The sequence below is a fragment of the Mercurialis annua genome, linkage group LG6 (assembly GCF_937616625.2).
Source record: "Mercurialis annua linkage group LG6, ddMerAnnu1.2, whole genome shotgun sequence".
Classification (NCBI taxonomy): domain Eukaryota; kingdom Viridiplantae; phylum Streptophyta; class Magnoliopsida; order Malpighiales; family Euphorbiaceae; genus Mercurialis; species Mercurialis annua.
The window spans coordinates 5,747,040-5,756,100 of NC_065575.1; positions in this window are offsets into that span (position 1 = coordinate 5,747,040).

Genomic DNA, 9,061 nt, shown 5'->3' on the forward strand with positions numbered 1-9,061 from the left:
CGTCGACTAATCCTCACTTGATACTTTCCAAATTTATTGTCTCATTCTTAATCGTCATCGGGTCGCTACTTGTCTCTTTTATACGTGAATAGTCACGTCGTATTGATTACACCTTTAATGACGTACTTACTTTATTCATATTCCTATGAATATTTTCTCTTGTAATCATAACTTGCAGTTATGATCTTTCCTATCGTCTGTAGTTATCACTTTCCTTTCTTAACTGGTTCTTGTCATTTTCCACTCCTTACTGTCATTCTCTGACACTTCATTCTTCATTAACCAATCTTTCTCAACTTGCACTATGTTTAATACTTTCACTTTTTCTTAACATAGCTAAACTTGATACTCTTTTCATTATCTTCCATTTCTCTTTCCTTTGCTCCTTTAATCTATCGTGAACTTCACGTCGTTCTGTTGGTCGTGATCCTTCATCCTTTACTGTTGTCTTAAACGTTTCATTTCACGTTACTTTTAATCGTATGGCTTGTACAGTTGCCTTTGTTACTAATACTATTCGTATTCTTATCCTTTTCACTTCTCTCTCATTATCCTTTTGAGGTACGTTTCGAGTCTTTTATTGACTTTCCAGCCAAAGCTGTCTTACCTTTGTGTTACCGTTCCTTTTTCATGATGATCTCGTAAGAATCTCATATGTTTCTTTAACATTTAACTATTTCAAGAATCCTTGTCGTTAGTTAGCCTTTGCTTAACTTCATCTCTACCTTTAATCTTTAACAGATTCAGTAGATTCTTAATAACTTATTTACTTTCTTTATCGTTATTCCTTCTTACTGTATAAACAACTTTCTTTTTCATCTTACACTTCTACTTCTTGCTTCTGAGTAGTTCCACTATTTTATTCTCACCCTTCAAGGTATTGGCTCAATACTGATTATGATTGTTTCTTAGTTTGTCCTTATTCTGATTTTCATCTTCTTCTTGAAGTGTTTTCCGCTTATTCTTAACATTTTAGATTGTACTTGACTTTGTGTTTCCCATAATTAGGGAATAGTTCAGTTTTATTGTCCTATATACCTTATGCTTCTTCAGCATTTATGTCCAGATTCTAGTTATCTTTTAAACAACTTATTTTCTCTGTACTAGTATCATCTCTCGTGCTTATGACACCGTGGCTTCTTAGATACAGTTCACTTCTACCTGTCCAATAGCAATGAAATATCATCCTATCCTTTACTTACTGTATCAGTTACGTCTCTTCTCCATTTATAATAGCTCCATTATTATTGTTCTATTCTGATAATCCTTCTGACGTATTTCTAGAACTTTCTCCTCTATTCATCTTACTAAATCTTAAAGGTATATGAGTTTCCTCATTATACTTTCTTTCATATTATCCACAATTCTTACATTTACTGACACGTATGCCTATACGTGTGCCTTTCTCCTTATACTAGAATTTTACAATTTAACTTTTCTCCTTTCTGTTAACACAACTTATAACTCTTAATGCTGATATTAGTGACTTCACTTAATATCAGTCATATAGCATCATTATCTCTCTTGATCTATCAAATTTCTAACTTTCATATCTTGCAAAATCACCTTCACATTTTGCAAAATCGTCTGCTTTATCATTTCGTATCCTTTCTCTTTCTATTTCTGTATCTTCGAACACTGATATTGATGAAGTTATATCCTTTAAATATCACTTCATGTTCATCATTTATAGTATCATCTTCTCTTCCTTTATACTTTCAATTTCTTTTCTCTATTGTGTTCCTCGTTCGCTATACTACTTATTTCACCATATGAATAATCGTTATATTCTTCGTCCTTACGTATTTGTTACGTTTTTTTTTGTCTAACATGATTCTCTGTCATTTCATTCTTTGTTCTATCATAAGGATAAATACTGTATCCTTAGATATTGCCAGTGCATCGCATCTTAACCACGTATGCTCTTCGGCGATAACTTCTTATTCAAACTTTACTTTAATCTCGTTTGCTTCGTCGCAATTAATCGTTAATACGGCTTTGTTCTATTATTGGGGTTTCTTTTACAATTTTATTCTTATTTATTAAGAATCTTTTATTATTCGTCGCAGAGTTTCGCATCTGAGTTCACTCATCAAACAAAAGATTTCAAAACATCCTTTGGCTGGCCAGCTCTTTTAAATCACTTTTCATAAATCGTTTGAAATCATTAGTACAATTGTGGCTCAGAGTGATGACATCTCTCATCACCAAAGAGTTGCTCAAAATCGCATTTTTCTATATTATTATAAAGATATGATGCATGATCTACATTTCGAAAATCATTTTCTTATGCATTCTTATCGTGATTATGCAATGTCATATGCGATGTCTGAGCACAATTGTATTTTGAAAAATCTTAAAATTTTTCATAAAATCGTAAGTTACTCTAGATTGTACACTCTGCGACTATTAACAGTTTTCTTTATACTTATTGGGTATGTTTTAAATTTTTTGTATTGCTGTCACTTTCTGTCACCTTTCTGACTATTCGTCTGTCATATCATTTCTTTCTTCATATCTCCGATAACTTTATTTAATTCAACATTTTCTACTGTTGTAATCACCACATCTACTTCTGCAACATTCTATTGCTGTAAAAACGCAGGTACCGATGTTTCACATCGATTCCCTGTCGATAATCCATCTATTTCTTCACAACTTCTAAAACGTAATATAGGGATTACGTTTACAACAAATGTATTATATGGTGTTTATTATGTTATTGCTTTTGTAAATTATGTTTATATATTCTTTTATTAGTCGCGTGTTTAACAACAGCGCTTCCTATAGGTTCTTACTTCTCTGAGGTATTATCCTATAGGTACATTCTACTCGTTATGCTCTATCATGCATACAGTAAACATATACACAACAATGCAACATATAAACACAAATACTCAAAGCATATTAATCATTTATACCTAAGGGTGCCTGATGTAGAACGCTAGGTTTCTTAATAACTATTCCAGTGTGTCGACCCTTAACTCTTCTACTGGAGTTGACTCCGCCTCTATGCACGGAGTGGGGGTTAGTCCTAATACCAGAGGATCGACTATAATAGTCTGGATAGAACGCAAGTTCCAAAAAGTAGAGTCGAACAGGATTTCCATCCCACTCGCGGCCAGCCTCGATCTTACGGGCCATCATAGTGAGCGTCTCAAAGTGCTCGAGAACATACTCAGATAGCTCATCAAATTCGAGTCCCAAACCCCTAACGTATCTACGGTTAATCGTCCTATTGTCTTCATTAAGGTCTGGAACTCTTTTGTCCACGCGCAGAAAGTCAGAGGAATACAGTCCCACTGGTAGTATTCCTCTAGAAAAGGAGCGCATTTGCCTCCTAACCTGATTCAAAACCACTTGTGCCTGGCCATTTACTAGCCCTCCATCTTCTCTCAAATTGCGGTACCTCCGCACATTGGACCAGAAATGTTCACTTCGGTACTCCTCAACGTCTGACTCATCTAACAATTCTTCTTCTTCTAAGTCCTCCTCTGGATTCTCCTCACTTTCTTCACTGTATTCTATCTCTGATGAGTGAGTTCTACCTCTAACCCTAGAAGAACTGTCAATTTCTGATACTGACATGAAACCATTCTGATATATCTCAGATGATCTCCCAATATCTATGTGGAATCCATTCTGGTGGATTCCAGATGGTCCGCCTACTTTGTTATGAAATCCATTCGGATATATAGGAGGCACTTCCTCCTGTTTCTCTACAGCATGTAGCTGAGCTCCATTTTGCTCAGACATGCTGAAAAGAAACAATATCTAACGTCACCGACCATCTGAGCCCCTTTTTCCTCGCTTAACTTCAATATAAACTTATAAGGTGCTATAAATATTTAACATTCAATCAATCTGTATGTAATTCGCAAATACGTAATTACTGAATACCCCCTTGCACAAGTAATAAACACTTAGTTACCTTAGCCGCTCACATTTGCAAACATTTAACCATTTTCTATCTCTTAGCATAAGCAACAAATACTTAGTTGCCTTAGTCATCCGTATAAAGAGATACTAGTCACTTGCTAGCTTAATAGTCCTGGTTCGCGCGCGTTATTCCATATACTACTAATGCACAGATCAAATGAATGCAAACAACTAAGGTTTGACTCTCTTGCTGCAGTAGTTCCTAGGTTTACTTACTGACAGAGTTTCACAATTCAGACAGACATCCGAAACAAACTAGCAGTGGTAACTGGACCAACTGCTCTGATACCACAATTGTCACGACCCAAAATATTAAGCCGCAACCGGCGCTAGGGAACGGGAGTGGTAGCTCCGGAACCCGTAGCAAGCCTTAAATCACTATTAATTTTTCGCAAATAATAAACAAATAACATAAAGCAACAGAAGCAAGTATACATAACATGTATACACAAACATTTACACTAACTGTTCTGTTATCCTCGCGGGCTCTAGTTACCGTACCTCGTACGAACTGGCCTCGCGGTATTATATACATCAGTTAGTGTATCCAACATATCACTGGCACCTAGTGCCATGCACCACATATAAAACACGTAGCCTACAAAACATCTAAACTGGACAGCAAGTAATATGTACACTCAATGTGTACTGCTGTCTAGGCTACGACTCTGTCAACGCGGGACCACTACTGCAGCATTCACAGAAGTCAGATACTAAACATATACAACTGACTTCTGGACTTCAAAATTGGCCTCTAGCTAGGTCCACATACTAAGTACCTGAAAACATCAAAGGTGAGGGGTCAGTATTTGGGAAAATACTGAGTGAGGTTGCATTTTACTAACGGTATTAATTTAAAAACATAGCATCGCATCTCAAGAAAACAATAATATAAAACATATAAACATGTATTCGATCCGTGTGAAACTAATATCCTAGCATGCGACACATCTCTCGAATAATCATATATCATTCAACCCAATCGTAAATATCAATTGCGAGTCCAACTCGCTGGTGGCCCAGCCACTCGATACGGGGACTTCCAGGCTACACCGTAGCCGAGTTCACTCTGCGTATCGAAATCATAACCCAATCGTAAATATCATATTCATCAACAGCTCCCAGCTGTGTCAAGTCATTTCTCAATGCAAACATACTAGACTGACTCGATACTGGTGATCACACAGCCTATTGACACCCAATAGGTAGCTAGTTTCTTCGGATCGCATACTAGTTCTCGTATATACATTTGATAGAAACATATAATATTTAATCAAATCATCTAACATGTGATGCGTAAAAACAGTATACATATCAATATAAAATAACTTTATATGTATAATACACGAAAGTAAAGAGCAACTCACAGTGACCGCAATCCAATCACAAATATGGTCGATGAAATGATATGCCCTTGCTATCCCACGTCTACTGACCTCTCTGCTCTGACACGTCTGATAAATAATTAATGTTTAATGATTAGACGTGAATCTCGTATTCCCATACGTATAATACTTTTAAGTTTTAGGGTTTAGTTTCATTTCAATGAAGTTTTAAGGAGTTTTCAAGACAATGTGCATGTGCTGCCTGCACACTGACACTGTTTAGTAAAACGACGATCTCTCCCAATTGAACCGTTGGATCGAGCTGAAATTTGACAGACGCGTTCCTAAGAGGCAAATCTATAAACTGACCGTTGAGATTTTGAATCTGCCAAATTTTAGGTAGTGTGCGAACGCACACAATGAGTGTGCGAACGCACACCCTAAATTTCAAGGAGTGTGCGAACGCACACTCAATGTGTGCGAACGCACACCCTTGACAGCCCCCCGGAAAGTCGTTTTCCGGGGCTTTTCAGCTATCCCGACGTGCTATACATCCAACTATACAAAACCCGCATCTCGGTTTTCATTAAAACGCTATAATAACTTCAAAAACGTCAAATTCAATCCAAACAAAATCCTAACTCAAAACAGCCCTTTACTATCCAAATTTAACATCCAATATGAAAGAATTACCTTATAACGGAGTTTGGGATTGATAGAGGACGGGATTCTGAAGAAATCGCCGCGAAAATCACTCGAATCGGACGTCGAACGGAGAAACGGCGGCGAAACGATCGAGAACGATGATTTTCTTCTGGAGCTTTCCTTTCTCTTCTGATTTCTTCATTCAAATGGAAATCTCATATGTGTATGGTTAAAAGTATGTTTTAATCCCTCTTTTCTTTCTTTGTTACAACTTATCTTTAAAACTTTTCTTTTGTACGATTTAGTCCATAACTAAATCGTTGACTTCTCTTATTATAACTTATACGTATTATTTATATCCAATAAATAATACGAAGCTCGATATCAATACTTTCCCGTCAAAACTTATAAATTTTCATTTTTCGACACAAAGTGGCTAAATTACCACTTTGGTCCATGTACTCTATTTTGGGCTTTTCTTGCCATTTTTCCTCTTAGAATTGAAATATGATGTTAATTTCTCCGCAATAATCCTTTCCAAAACCGACCTACTAAAACTTATTTATCGGAAAACTTTCCGATTTTGCCACTCTGGCAAATCCAAACTGGACACGTGATCCAATTAGATAATTAAATATTTTGGGGTATTACATTCTTCCCCCCTTATAAAAATTCGTCCTCGAATTTTCATAAAACTTGTTGGGACTTTAAATTATTCTTATATCTTCCTTGACGTCCATTACTATGTGTCAATCATAGCTTTTTCTTTTACTTTAACTCTTAGCTTTCCGCCTAAAGCTGTGACCTTACACTTATCACTAATCGATTATCTATCTTGCTCATAGTAGTCTCTTATCATAGCATAGCTGAGAATCTTCTTATTGTTACTCTCGTCTCGTCTCTTTTCGTCATCTACAACTAGTCGTGATCTTCCTGGTCATCATTAGCGTCGACTAATCCTCACTTGATACTTTCCAAATTTATTGTCTCATTCTTAATCGTCATCGGGTCGCTACTTGTCTCTTTTATACGTGAATAGTCACGTCGTATTGATTACACCTTTAATGACGTACTTACTTTATTCATATTCCTATGAATATTTTCTCTTGTAATCATAACTTGCAGTTATGATCTTTCCTATCGTCTGTAGTTATCACTTTCCTTTCTTAACTGGTTCTTGTCATTTTCCACTCCTTACTGTCATTCTCTGACACTTCATTCTTCATTAACCAATCTTTCTCAACTTGCACTATGTTTAATACTTTCACTTTTTCTTAACATAGCTAAACTTGATACTCTTTTCATTATCTTCCATTTCTCTTTCCTTTGCTCCTTTAATCTATCGTGAACTTCACGTCGTTCTGTTGGTCGTGATCCTTCATCCTTTACTGTTGTCTTAAACGTTTCATTTCACGTTACTTTTAATCGTATGGCTTGTACAGTTGCCTTTGTTACTAATACTATTCGTATTCTTATCCTTTTCACTTCTCTCTCATTATCCTTTTGAGGTACGTTTCGAGTCTTTTATTGACTTTCCAGCCAAAGCTGTCTTACCTTTGTGTTACCGTTCCTTTTTCATGATGATCTCGTAAGAATCTCATATGTTTCTTTAACATTTAACTATTTCAAGAATCCTTGTCGTTAGTTAGCCTTTGCTTAACTTCATCTCTACCTTTAATCTTTAACAGATTCAGTAGATTCTTAATAACTTATTTACTTTCTTTATCGTTATTCCTTCTTACTGTATAAACAACTTTCTTTTTCATCTTACACTTCTACTTCTTGCTTCTGAGTAGTTCCACTATTTTATTCTCACCCTTCAAGGTATTGGCTCAATACTGATTATGATTGTTTCTTAGTTTGTCCTTATTCTGATTTTCATCTTCTTCTTGAAGTGTTTTCCGCTTATTCTTAACATTTTAGATTGTACTTGACTTTGTGTTTCCCATAATTAGGGAATAGTTCAGTTTTATTGTCCTATATACCTTATGCTTCTTCAGCATTTATGTCCAGATTCTAGTTATCTTTTAAACAACTTATTTTCTCTGTACTAGTATCATCTCTCGTGCTTATGACACCGTGGCTTCTTAGATACAGTTCACTTCTACCTGTCCAATAGCAATGAAATATCATCCTATCCTTTACTTACTGTATCAGTTACGTCTCTTCTCCATTTATAATAGCTCCATTATTATTGTTCTATTCTGATAATCCTTCTGACGTATTTCTAGAACTTTCTCCTCTATTCATCTTACTAAATCTTAAAGGTATATGAGTTTCCTCATTATACTTTCTTTCATATTATCCACAATTCTTACATTTACTGACACGTATGCCTATACGTGTGCCTTTCTCCTTATACTAGAATTTTACAATTTAACTTTTCTCCTTTCTGTTAACACAACTTATAACTCTTAATGCTGATATTAGTGACTTCACTTAATATCAGTCATATAGCATCATTATCTCTCTTGATCTATCAAATTTCTAACTTTCATATCTTGCAAAATCACCTTCACATTTTGCAAAATCGTCTGCTTTATCATTTCGTATCCTTTCTCTTTCTATTTCTGTATCTTCGAACACTGATATTGATGAAGTTATATCCTTTAAATATCACTTCATGTTCATCATTTATAGTATCATCTTCTCTTCCTTTATACTTTCAATTTCTTTTCTCTATTGTGTTCCTCGTTCGCTATACTACTTATTTCACCATATGAATAATCGTTATATTCTTCGTCCTTACGTATTTGTTACGTTTTTTTTTGTCTAACATGATTCTCTGTCATTTCATTCTTTGTTCTATCATAAGGATAAATACTGTATCCTTAGATATTGCCAGTGCATCGCATCTTAACCACGTATGCTCTTCGGCGATAACTTCTTATTCAAACTTTACTTTAATCTCGTTTGCTTCGTCGCAATTAATCGTTAATACGGCTTTGTTCTATTATTGGGGTTTCTTTTACAATTTTATTCTTATTTATTAAGAATCTTTTATTATTCGTCGCAGAGTTTCGCATCTGAGTTCACTCATCAAACAAAAGATTTCAAAACATCCTTTGGCTGGCCAGCTCTTTTAAATCACTTTTCATAAATCGTTTGAAATCATTAGTACAATTGTGGCTCAGAGTGATGACATCTCTCAT